This window comes from Mauremys mutica, chromosome 6 (genome assembly GCF_020497125.1).
Source record: "Mauremys mutica isolate MM-2020 ecotype Southern chromosome 6, ASM2049712v1, whole genome shotgun sequence".
Classification (NCBI taxonomy): Eukaryota; Metazoa; Chordata; order Testudines; family Geoemydidae; genus Mauremys; species Mauremys mutica.
This window is the reverse complement of record NC_059077.1, coordinates 82,689,172-82,706,966: the sequence shown is the minus strand read 5'-3', so window position 1 is coordinate 82,706,966 and position 17,795 is coordinate 82,689,172. Positions and strand designations below refer to the sequence as shown.

The 17,795-nt window shown below is 38.2% G+C and overlaps 1 long non-coding RNA gene across 1 annotated transcript in view; it reads left to right on the top strand.

Moving 5' to 3' along the window:
* Positions 1 to 820: 820 nt before the first annotated feature.
* Positions 821 to 17,795, top strand: part of LOC123373285 — a 32,409-nt gene continuing 15,434 nt past the window's right edge. The window contains exons 1-2 of the long non-coding RNA XR_006580642.1: positions 821 to 916; positions 8,969 to 9,053. This is a non-coding gene — a long non-coding RNA (uncharacterized LOC123373285). The remainder of the gene's footprint in view (positions 917 to 8,968; positions 9,054 to 17,795) is intronic.

Here is a 17,795-nt window from a genome sequence, read left to right as displayed (position 1 = left end):
CGGTTTTTTGCCTCATCATTTAGATAAAAGTGAAAATCCTTGTTGTGTATAAACAAATTGGCTAGATATTTTTAAGCAGCTTAAAGTAGTGTTGACAAACTCCAGAGATTCAGAGGTTTAGTTCAGCTAAAAACCAGAAAATCCATATATCTCTCCAGACTTCTCAGAGCATCATCAGAGCATCCTGATTCATCAAAATAGTGCTGAAAGTCTTATAAGCAAAATTACAGGGCTTTCATGTGATTTATGAGGCTTCTTGTTTCTGGTTGGGGAGGAAAGGACATGATACTAGCATCTTACAATATTTCAAATTCCTGTACTTCAGACAGACCCAGAAAGTGCAAGGTACAAACAACAAACAAAAAAAAGTTTGAAATCAGTAAATCAGACACGATTTCTGGACCACCCACTTATTCCTCCCAGCCCCTGGAAAAAAAAAAGTTGGAAGTGGAGTTTTAAAAAGAGATTTGGTAAAAGATGCAGATAGCATCTTAATTACCCACATTAGTTTCCACAGTCCAACTTATTATCTATTTTTAACAGCTGCATTATTCCATCATCAGAGAGGTACAGACCTGCACTTTTATCCCAAATAAGTGCAAGTCTGTACCTCTCTGATGATGGAAGTAATGCAGCTGTTAAAATAGATAATAAGTTGGACTGGGGAAACTAATTGTATATCTATCTGAGGAAACAGAAATGGGTTGCAATACAAGGGGGTGAGAGTTTTCCAACGTAATTTTTTGGCAGCCTTTAAAATGTCAAATGTAATTGTAAATGTACATGACTATTAGTGGTTTTATTCTTTCAGATATTTTATCAAAGTTCCATGGAAGTACACTATCCAGAGATGTGTAATCCACAAAAAGAATGATAACTGCAAACAGGGAGCACTCCTGGAGCCATAGTTAAACAGGTATTTTGTCAAAAGGAAAGAACAGTATGCTTTAAAATGTGAGATACAGTAGAGGGTAATGCCTGTTCACAATAGAGCAACAAAAATGTGGATTCTTTTCTGATACAAATAACTGAGTGATTCAGATAGTAGCCGTAAGTCTGACAAGCATGACACTGTGTCAAATTCTGATTTTATTACACCCCCACCAAACTGTAGTCAGTGAACTTGTCCTGATGTAAACAAGAACAGATTTTGGCCCATTACATGTATGGATGTCCCAAAAATGCATGACTGGGCCACAGTTAACCTGGCCTGTAAAAGGTTAATTTAATTGCATTGAAGTACTGTCACTCAGCAACCAAAAAAAGTATGTTTTTTACTTAGCAATGTTTTACTGCTAAGGATTTAAATGAAAGTTGGTGTTCAACAACTTGCAGGAGAGACTCAGAGTAGGCAGGATTGGGTTTTAGTAACGCAGAGAAAATAGTGATACTAGAGACATGCAGTGCAGAAAGACTTTTATGTTCGATAAGTCTCTCAGTTGCATGGGTGACGTCAGTGAGGTTACACTTGGAGTCAGAAGAATTTGGCACAATAACTAATGAATATTCCTACATAAAGGTTCATTCCTTGCCTCCTGGCCAGAAGAGATGGAGTTGGGCCTTATAAGAAGTCTGAGGGCCCAAGGATGGAGAAAAGATCTAGGAAATGATTGATGGGGAATTCTTGCTCATGCTGGGAAAGGCCTTGGGTAAGCAGAGTAAGGAAGGCCACAGGGACAGGATTGGTGGACTATGGGGAAAAAAGGGGGTGAGATGTAGGGAGAGACTGTGGAGAAGGCAGGACACTCCTGTGGAGGGAGCCTTGCAGGAAGCAGAGTAGGCTCCTGTGGGAGTGAGCCCTGAGATATGGTTTCAGTAGCCCAAGAGTGCAGAATTATCCAGTTTTGTTTGGACTTATTTATGATATCCTGGAAGGTGTATGAACTTCAGTGATTTGGTCAGAGGGCTGAGCCACAGATCTAGGGCTAGATGCAGGCAGCCTGCAGGAAGTGCTGGAGCCAAAGATAGAGGCAACAGCTCTGCAGTGATGCAAGCGGGGTGGTCCAAGGGTGAGTGAGCACTGCCCACCATCTCTTTCCTTTTTTAAAAATACTGACATCTGCTTTGTACAATGGTAACTGTAGTGTTAAAATCTATCTGTTTCTAGGAGGTCAGTGCTCAGCAGGGTCATCTTAATTCAGGATTGTCCAATCCAATTTGAATAACTTTTAAGAATAAGATTTCAGGCGAAACTGTATCAAATGCTTTACTGAAATCCATTCTATTACATCTATTGCTTTCTTTTCATCCAGTAATGGTTTTATCCTACTAGAACTCTGCCACAGAACTCTAACTGAAATTAATGGGATCTCCATGCTTGAGTGCTTCCCTCTTGTACTACAGGGTAAATGTCAGACTTTTAAAAGTATTAGCTCTGACACTCCCATTGTAATTAGAGTTAGGTGTCTAAATACCTTGAAAAAAACACAGAAGTTAGATGCTTAAATCCCTTTAACATTTATTTACCTTGCCACTCAGTGGACTCCACAGCCCTAAGTTAGGCACCTACGGTCCTTACACAATGCATGAGGAAATAAGTCACTTAAGAAAGGGTTTCACAAAAGCCAGCATGCTCAGAATAGAGCCAATTAGGTGAGGCAAGAGAAGATACTGAAGAGAAGGGTTTGGCCTAAGCCTGGTGAGAGGCAGACACCCTCTCTACTTGTGATTCACATTTGTGAACCCACTCCTGGTGTTAGGTGCCTCAGATATTTCAAGAAAGATAGAGTGCACACCTAAACACAACAGGGCTTGCAGCAAAGGCCTCTCTGATAACCCTTATGCCAGTAATTAGGGCCTCATCTGGGATATGGAAGAAAAAGGTTCAATTCCCCTACTCTCTGATGTGGAGAAGGGATTTGAACTTGGCTTTCCCATCCGTCAGGTGAGTGCCCTAACCACCAGGCTGTAGAATCAATCAATATATCTATCTAGCTCTTGCTCTCGCCCCAACCCCCATGCATATTTAGTTATTTATATACAGTAGAATAGCTTCAACAAGAGAGACTGAACCCCATCCCCAGCAGAATAAGCCACAAACTAATGCAGGGTCTCAAAGTCCTGGTTCACAGGCAATCTGCGGCCTGAGAACCTCCCCACTGCAGCCCACTGCCAGCTCAGTCTGCTGCAGGCACCACCCCCACAGCTCCCATTGGCTGTGGGAGAGGGACAGAGATATCATAATTAGTTGCTGGGCAGAGTCAGCCATGGAGGGAGCATCATTAGTTGCTGGGCCGAGTCAGCCATGGAGGCAGCATCAATTTTTTTTCCATAATGAATATAAACAAGTCAAAATACCAAACACAACTATCTGAAGCACACCTTGCTGCAATCCTGAAGGTTTCAACTGATCAGTCACTGAGGTCAAACATCAACAAACTGACAGAACTGAAGTATTGCCAAGTGTCTGGAAAACACTAAAAACTCTCTGGCAGGCAAAGAATTGTATAAAGTTGTATGACAGTTTTATTTCTAAAAAAAATAGAAATAAAAAATACAATATAAACATTTTCTTTTTTGAACAACATCTTCAGTGACATTATTGGCCCACTGGGAGGATTTGAGGACTGGCACTGGCTCTAGGTAAACTGAGTTTGAGACCCCTGGTCTAGTGGTTAGGGAACTCATCTGAGAGGTAGGAGGCTCGTTAACAGCTGTGTTCATATTCTTTCATCACATCAGCCAGTGGAACTGGACTCAGAGTGCCCAAGTTCCCTGGAGGTATGGTCACTGCGGGGACACAGGAAAACAGCAGAATGTGGGGAATTAGGCTGGAAGCAGCTCAGCCATAGGGACAGAGCAGAGCACAGGGTTTGACAAAATTCCACTTGTTCAATTTCACCTGCATTCAGCTTCACCCTTTGCAAATGAAACATTGACAACTCTCAGCCCTTTATAGGCATCACATGACTTCTTCCCAGATAGTGTGATGATCAAATGCAGGTGGCTGGTCTGTAGCCCTTAAAGAGGCAGGCCACTCTGTTACAGATGGCTCTACATTTTAAAGGGACAATAGATCCCTAATAACTTCACTCCTTGCCTTAGGAATCCACAATTCTAGGTGTGGAGCATGACTAACTGGGGTTTTATCCCTTGCCTTGCCAGGGATGGGAGTTAAGCTCTATCACAGATGCATTTTTTTTAGTTGTTTTTGTCAGAACAGAGGAGTTTCATCTATGTGGGGGGAAAAATCTTGAGTCATGTGTATGACATGACAGGTTAGAATACTGACAAGTGGACAGAAATGAGACTAACAGACCATGACAAAGAGATGCTGATAAACATCAATATGGCAACTTGTGGAGAAAACCAGGAATTGGTGTTTAATCCATTCTGATTCAGAATAGAATCATAGATCATTAGGGTTGGAAGGGACCTCAAGAGTTCATCTAGTCCAACCCCCTGCTCAAAGCAGGGCCAATCCCCAAATTGCCCCCTCAAGGATTGAACTCACAATGCTGGGTTTAGCAGGCTAATGCTCAAACCTCTGAGCTATCCCTCCCCCTATAGCCATAATGATATGGAAGATATACAGCCTAACTCAATCTGTAGATGATATTTTAGGAGAAGTTGTGACAACCTGTGAGGACCAATAAATAGTTCAGGAGGATGTAGAAATCTTAGAATTATGGATAGACAATAAAGTGATATTTTGGTTGAAAAATGCAAGATTGTATAAGAGAAAAATAATGGAAAATAAAAAGACTAAATGGGAGGGAAAAACTTGAAAAGCATTGATGCTGAAAGAGACCTACAAGAGAGGTGATGGTGACTCAATCTTATTTCAAATCTTAAAAGTTCTAAACTCACCAATCTGACCCAATAATGATGACATTATTAAATGATTTTTATGCCAAGCAAACAACTTGCTATTTTTCAGCTTCTTCTCTTTTAAACTATAAAGAGAGTCTTTACTAGGGTGACCAGTTGTCCCAATTTTAGGGCATTTTTCTTATATAGGTTCCTATTACCCGCCCTCACCCCCATCCCAATTTTTCACACTTGCTGTCTGATCCCCCCAGGGGCCATCCCCAATTTGTGTGTAATCATTTCAGATTCAAAATTCAAATTTTAAAAATCACACACAAAGCTGACCTTCCCTCTGTGGCAGCTTACAGGGGTACTCCACTTACCCGCTGCCTGTCTTCTGGGATGGGAAAGCAAAAGATTCCATCCCTCTTCATCTCTCTTCCCTGTCACCCTCCTGTTTCACTCCACATTTTCCCAGCTTCTATCCATATATTCAGCGATGTGTACATCCCTCCTTCTCAGTCTCTGCTCTGTCTTGCCAAGTATCCTGCCCTGTATGTCTCTGTGCCCCAGCACATTTTCCCACTCCCTACATCATCTTATTCTTCTCTCTCTCTCTCTCTCTCTCTCTCTCTCTCTCCGTATTCCTCCATCCTGCTCTTTTCATAATCCCCTTGCCCCTACATGCTGCTTCGCTCCTCTCCCCCAGGAATGTTCGCTGAGGGCAGCCTGTGGTTTGTTGCACTGGGAAGACAGGCACCTGGTAGCAATCTTTATTTTGGTCACAATAATGAGAACACTCCTAATATTCTTAATAATTAAAGAGGAAAAAACAACAAAATCAACATAACCCCTTTAAAATTGTGATATTTGTGATAACATTGCAACACTGTAGACACAAGTTTGCAAAATGATATATCAGCAAGAAAGTCAATGCTATTTCAGGCTGCACAGTCATGGAGCAAGGAGGTAATGGTTCCTCTCCAGACAGCTCTATTGCAACTATACCTGGAATACTGCATTCACTTCTGGGTACCTTATTGTTATCTGATATTGGCAAACTGTCAGGAACTCAGAAAACAGCTGCAAAACTGCTCTGAGCTGGATGGATTGATTTATGAGTAGACATGAATAGCCTGGTGACTTAATGATGGACAGTGAATATTTGTAAATTGTAAATGCCAAGGAGGGAGTGGAATTATTTAGGGTAGTAGTAGAGGGCATCTATTAACTAGGAATAAAAGGGATAAAATTAAGAAAAAAAGAACAGTTAGGTTGACTATCAGGTAAAACTTGTACGTAATGAGACCTATGTTAGGCTGTGGGGCTGTTTCCTAAGGAACTAGTGGATGCCCCATCACTTAATATATTTAAAACAGTAGACTGGATAATATATTAGAAAATATAGGCAATGATTCTATATTGGCATGGAGACAGATAAGTAGATTCCATTTCTGCATTGATTTCAACTGGACCCCCAGGAGTAAAGTTAAAGATAGGTATAAATCTGTGGGATTGGGCCCTAAATTATCGTCACATCCTAAAGCATGGCTATTACAACCTTTGAAACTGAAAACTTGTTGTAGACAATAAATTTATGGGCAGAGTCTAATCCCAGGTGTCATCAGAGTAAATCTGGAGTTACTATCTGAAGTGGAATAACTCTGGATTTACACCAGCAAAACTGAGATCAGGATCTGTTCTATAAGCTCTGAGACAAAAAAATGTACCATTTATAAATTTAACAGGGCTTTTATTTTGGTGGTGGTGAAATTGTTCAGAGGAGACCTGCTGTGTTTTCTCCATGCATTAATCATTTGAATGTGGCTCTTATACGTATGAGAGAATATCGTAACTTTATTTAATATTACAGGAAACCAGCAAATGGTAATTTATTATAGACTGCTTTTAACCCACAGCTTGAAACTGTGCACCTTTATTTATTATAAAACATTCTGCAATTTTCTGCTTCTCAGAGATAATTACACAGATGGTGATTTAAGTACAAAGTGCTATGAATAATTAGTCTTTCCTTAATTTATCAAATGAAATAATTTAAATAGTTTGTTTCTTCTGAAAGTTAAAAAAAACATAATTAAAGTCTGCCTCCAATTATAATATTTATAATAGAGACTAAAAGAAAAAGCATAGAGTGAGAGCTGACCTATAAGGCTTAATTCACAACAGTATTCTGCCACTCTTAGAATTACATGGCAGCTTCTTTTTCTTAGAGATTTCATGTGTATTACCATAATTAACAGTTGAGAGTATTGAATATCAAGGAAGAACTTACATTTTGTAATGCATTTTTTCACTGAGCCCTCTGGAACTAGAGGATCAAGTTGGCAAATATCCCAGCAGGTAGAAGCTCCAGGAACTTATCTATAAATTTTCTAGCCATATATTCACTATAAATGAATGCACTTGACATTATCTTTGGATTATGTGAAAGTCATTCTTCTATCTTATGGACAATTTGTTCTTAAAGGTAGATTTGATATGAGCAAACTATACTTCTAATAAAGAGTTTCTGCTTCATTTGGATCCTGCTATTAAAGAACTTGGATGACAAATTCTGATTGTCTAGTCCTGCTATATTTCCTTAGGTAAGAAATTCTATTAACTGCAAAATAATATATTAGTAGAAAAATGGAGGGCTATTTTTTTTTAAAAAAGGGGGTGGGAAGGGGGATTTTGGCTCCTGAGTCCATTTTTAAGCACCTAAATAAGTAGCTTGACTTTTCAAATGTGCTGAGCATCTATCAGTTCCTACTGAAGTCAATTGCCCTTGCTGGTGCTCAGCATTTTTGAAAATCGAGTCTTTATATAGGATCCTGATTTTTAGATGCCTACTTTTGAAAATCTTGGCCTTAGAGCTTAATTTGTGTCATCTATTTTGAACATCTTACATGAGATTAATTATTAAAGGTTAATATCTTCTGAACCCTTGAAGCCTTCCCAAGCTGTCAAATATTGCTTAAGGCATGAACAAAACTCCACCGTCCCTTCCTATCTTGGGCTGTTTTTCCACCTCCTGTATGTTAAATCTTATAAATTTTCCCTCTCTAAATATTGTTCAGAGGGATTCTTTCAGTTGGCCACTTATACATGCCCTCCAGCTGCCCACCATTGGCACACCTGTCACAGCAGATGCTCTGGCTTTGCCCTTAACATATGACCCAACTATTTTCATCTTCTTTTCTGGATAGCTTTGGAGATAAGGAGTTGAGCTTTCTAACAAGTTTTGGCATTGGTTATAAATTCATTTAATTTAGTACTTAGTATTTTCCCAAGACATTTGCTTTCAAAGGTATTTAGATGTCTCTCTGTACCATTGGTGGATTTCCAGATTTAATATCTATATCTTGAAGTGGAAATAACATTTGAATTCAAGATTCAGAGTTGGATCTTTAAATTGTAAATGTTCTATGACCAAATCTTAAGCTGATGAATGCATATGCCAATTTGCCAACCTATGGCATTATTTTCTTCTGGACATCCACTTTACCTTGGCAATAGCATGCAAGCCATGTAAATTGACTCTCCTCTTTTATACCTTTGCCTTCCAAGTAATGCTTGATCTGGGAGTAGCTGGCTCGTATTTGTATTTTTTCATGACTACTTATATTTCTTATGATTCTGGACAATTTTTCAGTCATTGCCTGCATGCTAGTTGAGCTGCCATTTAGAAAAGCTAGGTCATCTACCAAATCTAATTTCATTTTGGCCAACATTAATATAGCAAAGTACCTGCCTAGTTTCAAATTCAGATATTTGCGCCTTTGCTTCCACCAAATCTGCTGGAGATTTAAAAGTTATCCAGTTTGAACATCTGGGCGTGGCCATTCAACAACCATTTTCCAAAGGTTCCACAGGTACCTAATATAGACAACTCCTGAGTGGGAGGAGAGCTCATAATAAAGTTAGCCACAGAATACAGGGTTTTCTAAAGGAAAAATTGAGGATGCATGCCTGAGAAATTGAAAATACTGCTTATTTCTTCTAACACCGATTTTTATCTATCCATTAATATTAATAGCAGTATTTGTAATGTGATATCACATACAGGCACCAGTCAAGAACTAGGTCCTCCTTGTGCTTGGCACTGTTCACATATGAAGACCTTGATGTAGTTCCCATTGACTTCAGTGTGACTAGAATTTCATCCTTTTACTTTTGCTTTATTCTCGTTTTTTTCTCTTCATAAATTTGTTTTTAGGTAGACCACTAGATCGTAGACTGTTTTGAGGAAAAGTTGCATGGCATGTTCTATCTGAGAATTTCCTGAAGACCAGCCCAAAGAGGTAAAATAGCTGAAATTGTTTGTGGGGTATAGTGGAATTTTTCTGTTTTTGTTTTTGCATTTGAAAATAAAGATGTATTGAAACAACATGTATTCAACAATGATGTATTCAACAACATTTCTTAGGTCCAGGATGTAATTTTGTGGTGTTTAGATGTTGCTTGAAATTATTAGAACTGGGAGCACTGGCTGTTGGGAGTCTGAAAGGATAGGAAACAGGAAGGAGGGGGGAGGAGTTGAGGAGGCAGAGTGAGAGTTACAGAGGGTTCAGCAGCAGCTTAGAAAAGAGGTTTCCACTTTAAAAATAAAGTCCGGTTGAAGTTTGTTAGTACCTTGCCTGGTTGATACCCTCATATTTTTTACTAGAAATTTGTTGTGAGAGAAACCCTTGCTAGAGGTTACGGCATTCACTTAGGTTGTGGGAAAATCCCTGATCTGAATCAGGCAAGTGAGTAGCCTAATGGATTTTCTGGGCTGTCTCTGTGTCTGTCTATCTCTTCCCCTCCCCTCACTCCTTTTCTCTTTCCCCTATCATTGAAAAGAAAAAATCAGAACAAAAACAAATGTTGAATATTCACAATTTTTCACAAACTGGAAATGTTTTCCAGCCAGCCCTAAAAATTGCTTTCCTCCTTGTTTCCTTTTTATGGGTCTCTGGAGAGTACTACTTTGGGACTTCTTGGTCAAAAACAAGTTAACTAAGGGGCCATTTCCTATAAGGTGTCTTGCAGTCAGACTGCAGTCCTCTGGATGTACAAGGAACTCCTCTATAGATGGCAGATGAGAACTGATTTCAAGGGGCATAAGCTGACCGTCCACTTGAGCCTTTTAAATCGAAACTTAGCTAGAGCTAGACAACATTTATTTTTAATTGAAAGGTATTTTCAGTGGAAAATTAACTTTCAATAAAACATTCACAATAAAATGTCTGTTTTCCTTGCAATGACTTGCATCTGAAGAAGTGGGTATTCACCCACGAAAGCTCATGCTGCAAAACGTCTGTTAGTCTATAAGGTGCCACAGGATTCTTTGCTGTTTTCCTTGCAATGTTTTGAATTAAAAAAGGGAAAAAAAGATATTAAAATTTTCTTTTTAGTAGAAAAATCATACTCACATTTTTAAAAGTAAAAATCTCACCCCCTACTGGAGAAAGAGGAAAAAGTAAACATGTCATTTCCCCCCCTCTGAAATGAAACACTATATTTCAAATAAATATTAAACAAAAATTACAAAGTATGAAAATTCAAAGAAAATGATAAAAATGTCCCTACATTTCAAGATATACTTACTTCCTCTTCTCTCCCAACCGGCTCTAATTTATCTATACTTTTTCAAAACTGTTTTCATAGGAAAAGTTGGTCTCAGGGAATGTATGTTTTTAAGGGGTTGTCTACACTTGAAATGCTGCAGTGATGCAGCTGTAGCAATTCAGTGAAGACCCTACCAGTGACAACAGAGGGGTTTTCTCATCGGCATAGATAATCAACCTCCCAAGGAGGCAATACCTAGTTTGATGGGAGAATTCTCATGTCAAACTAGGTATTGCAATCAACCCAGCACTCTGGGGGTTAGGATGGTTCAACTGCATCACTCAGGGGAGTGGATTTTTCACTCCTGAGCAGTGTAGTTACTGACCTAATTTCCTAGTATAGAACAGGCCTTATAATCAGAGCCAGTTAGGATGGACATGGTTCAGTGAGAAATTTCACTCTCCTGCAGCAACTTTCTTTAGCTCAATTCATTAAATCTACACCAGTCATTTGGAATAGTAAACAAAGTCATTGATCCTGGGATGATGTTTTACTATGTGCCCTGCTTTGAAAATAAACACTTCATCTTTGCAGCAGGAGACCATTATCCCTTTTTATCATCAATTTAACACTCAAATACTTCTATTTGTGTGTGTGTGGGGGGGGGAAGGTTAAGAGTGTGTTCACACTAGAAAGATAAATTAAACTAAATAGTATTTTTGAGTAAATCTTTTGTTTAATATATAATTAAACTTGCTGAGGATCACCTCCAGACAACTGAATGACAGCCTGGAACCATTTTACAGGTGTTAAATCATGATTTTAAAAGTCCTATGTTGCCTAAGAAAGGATGATTTTTCCCCCCTCAGTGGTCTGGATTATATAAATTACCTCTATTACTTCACAAATTATAAACATATTTTGTGATTGGTGTTCCTTTCCTTTTAAAAGGGAATCTCCCTTCTCCTCCACTTTTGAGGAACTACCAGCTACTAAACCCGGTTATAATCTGGAATCAAAATTCTAAAAGAAAATGCTTGAGTAAAACTAAAGTATGGCTACTGGGAAATTAATTCATGGGGAAAAGGTGTCAATTTAGCAAAGTTAATTATCCTATGCACTAAAATTCTCCCCTGTGCATGTCTGATGTAATTAGTGTGCGTACACTCTGCCCAAACTGCTTAGAGGTTCATATTGCAACATATTGTACAAATATTTTATCATTTCCTCTAAGAAAACCCAAGTCCATTCAATGACTCTCAAGACAACTGAATATTATGAAAAATAAATCTTGTCTTGAGCACACAGGCCCCAATTCAAGAAGGCACCTAAGCATGTGGTCACATGTTTTTCTGAATAGGGATAGATTTAAGCATGTGCTTAACTGCTTTCTTGAATTCGGGCCACAGAAGTCAGCATTTGCATCAAGAACTTAATCTAGCTACACAGTGATCTTTAATCTCTTTATTCTTTAGAATTATATGGGCAGCTGATTATTTCTATTCATTTTAATAAGAACTGAGGCCATGATCCTACAAATGCTTTTCCGTATGCTTAACTTTAATACTATGGGTAGTTCCTTTGATTTCTATGGAACTAATCATGGTGCTACTGTTAAGTACATGAGCATGTGTTTGCAGGATCAGGCCTGAATGGCAAAAAAATTTTCACGCCCTGATAAAGATTGATCATAACTGTTGATATTTTTGAAAACCAATTATTTCTTAGATTTACATAACTGCACTTGTTTTCTTCAGATTAACTTGGGTTTGTGTTAATCCTAATTCTTTTGTACACATTATCCTGTAGTGACAGCTCCTCTGTAAGCAAGTATATAGTGTACAGTACTAAGAAATTAGAACAACTCAGTCAACACAAAATAAAATGTTTCACAATTAAAAACAAAATCCAGGGTATTTCTTATATTAAAACTGAGTTTTGAGAGTCCAAAACTCTGATTTGTAATTTTAGACAGATCTTGACTTCTAAAAGGATCTGACATGGCTCCTGCCGGCAGGTCATTGTTCCTTCATTAGCATATAGTGTAAATGCTAAGAATTTGAAGAATGTTTTCTTCAAAGGAGCACTTTGTTTCGCCTGCATCCTTATTGAACTTGCACTATTCTATGAATATTTTTTTTTAAAAACCAGGTATTTAAAATAGTCATAATAAAGAAAGAACATTTCAGCCATGTGGAGATGTGGTTTCAATCAAAACAACCATATTAAGGAAGATTTATTATTGAAATGGTTAAATTAAACAAGACACAGTTAGGCTAACTTAATCGCTTTTCCCAATTCAAAATTCTCATGTGTATGAGTTTATAAACCATATAAGGTGGACCAAGAACAAAGATACCTTAAGACTTAAAGTTGTCTTAAAGAAGTCATGTCGTGTCTGTCATTTCTTAACTATGGAATAAATTTTGGGGTACTGACAGCTTTAAATACATTTTTTGTGTGGGAGGTGTTTGTTTAAATATTAGAGAGTAGCAGAAAAGGAGATACTAAGGTGAAATGGTAAATTTGCCAATTGGGGAACCTATTTAGAAAAAAGTAGAATGATACTAGCAGCAGCACTGCAGAATCTGATGAGCTTTTCCCCAAATGTTAAGTGATGGGTTTCAAAAATCTAAACAAATTGAAAAGTCAAAAAATAAACCCATAGGATTTGTTCCCCACCTGAAATGACCACAAACTCCATTCCCAATAGACATACCCTGCTCCCATATACAGCATATTCAGTATGACATCATTGCTGAAAAGTACATGCAACATACAGAAAAATGACCAAAGAAAGGGTGGTTATATCTGCACACCAAAGTTAATTGGTGAATGTTATGTCAGACTTGTGGATGTAAAGACTGTTCCATTAGTCACCAATGTGCCTCACATGCACCTCAGATTTCTTTTTCTTTTGACTAGTTGTCTCACTCAGTCAGTTTTTAATAGCTTCTGCTGGTTGAATGAGGCTGGATTATTGCAATACAATGTATGATTGCATGAAATGCCTAGAAAAAAGCTGCAGTAGTTCAGAAAGTAACAAGAGATCTCTTCACAGCTATACAGAGTACTGAGAACACATTCCCTTTATCTTTGTTCAACCAGCTCCCTGCTGAACGCAGAGTCTTCTTAACCCTTATTTACAATACCGTCATTCATTTTTTGTTCATTTCCATGGGATAAACAGAAATGAAAGAAATGTCTAAGGGAAAAGTGCAAAATATGAAAGTGAAATTCTAAATTTAAAGACTATAAAAAGTACTTAAGCTGTTCCTTTAAAAACAATATGTACAATTACACAAATGTTGATTCTGGCATGAGCATTAATGTCAAATCAAATTTGGGGATTACTTTAGAAAAATAATTTAGCATTTTTTTTCCAGAGGTGTATTTCATAAACTGATAAACACAAAACAATATATGGAGCCTCAAGGAAGCTAAAAGTAATAAAGCTTTTTTTTTTTTTGAACTTTGCATTTTATTGTATAAACAGCTAAATATCCCCTTATTTCTTCCCATATTTCAGCTACGTTATTGGGTTTATTTAATTAGCTGGACCCATTAAAATACTGTGGATGGCAATCATAAGGTTCATCTTGCAGAAAATATTGTTAAAAAAGCATTTCATATCCTATTACTGTACAATGATATAGTTGCAGTTTTTAAATGTTAGACAACTTCCGCTCCAAGATTTATACTCTTTAGATGAATAAATAACTCTTATTCTCACATATTCAGATAATGCCAATTCCAGTTTCAACAGGATTCAATTTGGAATTGATTCTCATTTAAATTTGTAGCTTAAAGAGTTTACCATAATTTTGTGATAGACTCTAAAAATAGCAGTAGGCACCATTTTCATATGGATATTTGTTTCGTTAGGAAAAAAAAACCGGAGGAGTCCTGGGGCACATTAGAGACTAACAATTTATTGGGCCTGTCTTGTGGTAGGTGACTTCTTGGTACTCTTCTGGCTCTGTCAATCTGTTTCTTCACTTTGAGAGCTTTGTTGCCTTGAGGCCCCATACTTCTAAGCTGGTTTGAGGTAGACACCGTATCACTGATTAGTATGTTCACTTGGCCAATCGGCTGTTTTGTTTATTTTATAACCAAATTTAATATTTGTGTTTTTTTTCAAACTTTGCTTCAGTTAATTCCTGTGTAATCTTTAAAGATCCAATACTAGCTAAAGGAGTTTTATCACTGACGTCAGTGGGAGTAGGATTGGGCTCTGGATGATCAGCTGCAAAGTAACTTGTAAATCTTTGCATGAGCTAGAGCAGAGGTAGTTACTTCACATGGCTCAAAGTTATGATGTTGGTCCATTTGAAAATAGATGTTGTTTGATACCATTTCCTATTCTCCTTACTGTTTGAGATCCCAAATCTTGCCTTTTAATTTAGAAGTCTGGATAAATACTACACAAGGATTCATTTTCAGTTTTTATTTTGTGGATAATTTCACATGAATTTGTCAATGTTTATTGCAAAAATTTAAAATGGTGAAAAATCAGTGCAAAAAATTAACTTCACAGTTTTCTCGGTAAATATCAGAGGGGGATGAGAGGATAGAAAAAAGCAACAAATAGAGTTACTTAAGAGTATTGAAAGTATAAAGTTTAATGCTGTGGTTTATTTCATGAACTGTATATTAATAGTATGTACATCTATGCACAAGCGTATGTATGCAGAGGAATCTTCTGCCACATTATCTTACTTTAACAGATAGCCTCCCTGTGGCAGGGTGCTGCAGGGGAAGCCCTAATCAGCTCCTGCCACTCCAGCCCCAATCAGGGGAAATGGGTTGGGGCTGGGTAACTAGCTAGGACTGGCCTGGAAACTGGCCACACCTGCCAGCCTCGTTAACAGGGTCTAAAAGCTTGGGAGGAAGTGATTGCCGGGAGTGGGGGCGGGGGGGTGTGTGGCAAAACATGTAAATAAGCTGTAAATAGTTTGGCTTGCTGGTGGGGACCAGACAAGGAATAAAATGCTCAGGCATTGCACCAGCTTGAAGATGTCCTGACTCATTGAGGAGCTGGGCCAGGAGGCTGAACCCAGCGTGGCATGATGAGCACCCCTTTACACTCAAATTTACATGCAGACTAATTTATTATTGGCATAAACTCATCTACCTAATGTACTGGATTTTCTTAACATAATTTTCATGTATTTGAGTGTTCAAAATTCAAGTGAAAGTCAGTAAAAGCTAAATAATACCTATTGTAAAACCCGGGAATTTTTCAGTAAAAACTGAAAACAAAAGTTCTTAATATCACACCAAAATTCCCCAGGAAGCCACCTTCCTTTAGTTTCTTCTAAGGCTCTCATTGATAGAAGACCAATTGTTTCTGCTAGGCCAGATGAAATCCAATGTAGCATTCCAGAAACAGGGTGGCATAACATTTGAGGGCACCTCTGACCCTGGAAAGCTCTGAAATGTGCAGTATTGGAATATAACAATTGGTCAGAATCCAGCAGAGAGACTGCTAGACCCAAGAGTTAGAACCTTAACCCCTCAGTATGATACAGCAGTGGTAAAGGGCCTTTTGTGAGTCAGAGCTAGGGAGGTGCTGAGGTGAAAATTACATGACCTGAATCTATTCTGTATAATGAAATAGGGAGGGCCATAAGCATGACCCTTTAAATATATAATTGAATTCAGTCCTATCCAGGTGCCACAGCAGGGGATATAAGCTATAATGAATTGCAATATCATGGTACTGTACATTCTTCAAAGCTTCAACTCAAGGAGCAAAACAAAAGAATGTGGCAGCTAGCCAGTGGAGTGCATTAATTACAAAAACAGTGGCCTCAGTGTGTTTGAAGTTGACTTACCAAGTTATATATCATACACATATATTTTGAACAGCATCCAATTGTTTAAACTTCCCCCCCTTCTGAGCCTTCTATGCATCCAACCCTTTCTTTAGGAACACTAACCTGCTCCCTTCCCTGGCTCCCCACCAACCTCTTTCTTTATATTACACGGCAAAGCTCCTTATAGCCCTTCCAAGAGCAGAAGGGAAGATTTGTAAAGGTCTTTATGCAGCCTAAAGATGCTGAAAGTACCTAGGCTTTTGAAAATCCCATTAGGTGCCTATCTACATCTTTAGGCACCTAAAGACCTTTAAAAATCTGACCCTGAGTAGGGGATTAGTTTTGCTTGCCTGACATTTAAATCAATGGCATTTCAGAGCACTCATCCCCTGGATGGAGGCATTCATTCACCTACAGGTTCAGGCCCCAGAGTAACTATAATGAAACTCCATTTATAGTGAAATGGAATGCAAGACCCATTTGATTTGCTGCAATGCAATGTGAAATTCTAGTTACAATGAACTAAAATAGTGAATTTATTCTTTTTTAAGAGGAAGAGTGACTTCAAGACATTTTTGAATTCCATAATCTTTTGATCTTCTACCCTTGATGTGTATTTTTCCATAACTCAAAGCCTAGTCTCATCATTCTCACTCAGGGCCTGATCTAACTCTCCTTAATTGAAAGACTTCCATTGGATCAGCCTCAAGCAGGAATGAGTTCAACAGCATGATATCAGCAGAGGGTCTATGGCCTATGAACATTCTTATAAAGTCTTAAGTTTTAAATGAGACTTAAGTGGTGAGTAGCCATTGTACTTCTGTGAAGGGCATGGAAGATACTTATCTTTCTTTCTTTCTTTCTTTCTTTCTTTCTTTCTTTCTTTCTTTCTTTCTTATGAATACTGTGTGTATCTCTATTTGGTGGAGCTCTGGGGTGTGTCTGGCTGGTAATTCCAGCTGGAGCTTTACACCCGTGACCAGGAACTAGGCAATGACCATAATTTAATTGCCAGAACTTGATGAACAATACAATGAATTAATTGCTGGAAGTCTATCACCTGGGAAGATACATGCACTGGATTGATCAGGTACAAGTACCAGAGGGTTAACAAAGGGCTTTTATTTAAATAAAAGTCTGCATGAGTACTCAGGAGAAAAACTGATTGGGCATCAGACTGAGAGGTAGAGGTTGGATTGGTAAACTGCCTCTTCCAGCCCACTGTTGGGGGAATGGAACTCCAGATACTTTGATTACACAATGCATACTGCTTGCAGCACAGGATACGGGATGTTTGGCTAGACACAGATTGATTATGCAATGTTTGCAATATTAAATTTGGAATGCTTTTTTTTTTTCAGTTTTCACCAAAAAGTTTAGCAGTGATCGGACAACATCACTAGTTAGATACCTTCAAGTCAGCAGGACCTGACAAAATACATCCTAGAATACTTAAGGAACAGGCTGAAGAGATCTCTGAGGCATTAGCAATGATCTTTGAGAACTCATGGAGGACAGGAGAGAGCCTAGAGGACTGGACACGGTTAAACAGAGTATAGCCTACTTATAAAAAGGGCAATGAGTATAACCCAAGGAATTAAAGACCAGTCAGCTTAGCTTTGGTCCTTAGAAAGTCAATGTAGCAAATAATTAATCAATTTGTAAGCAACTTGA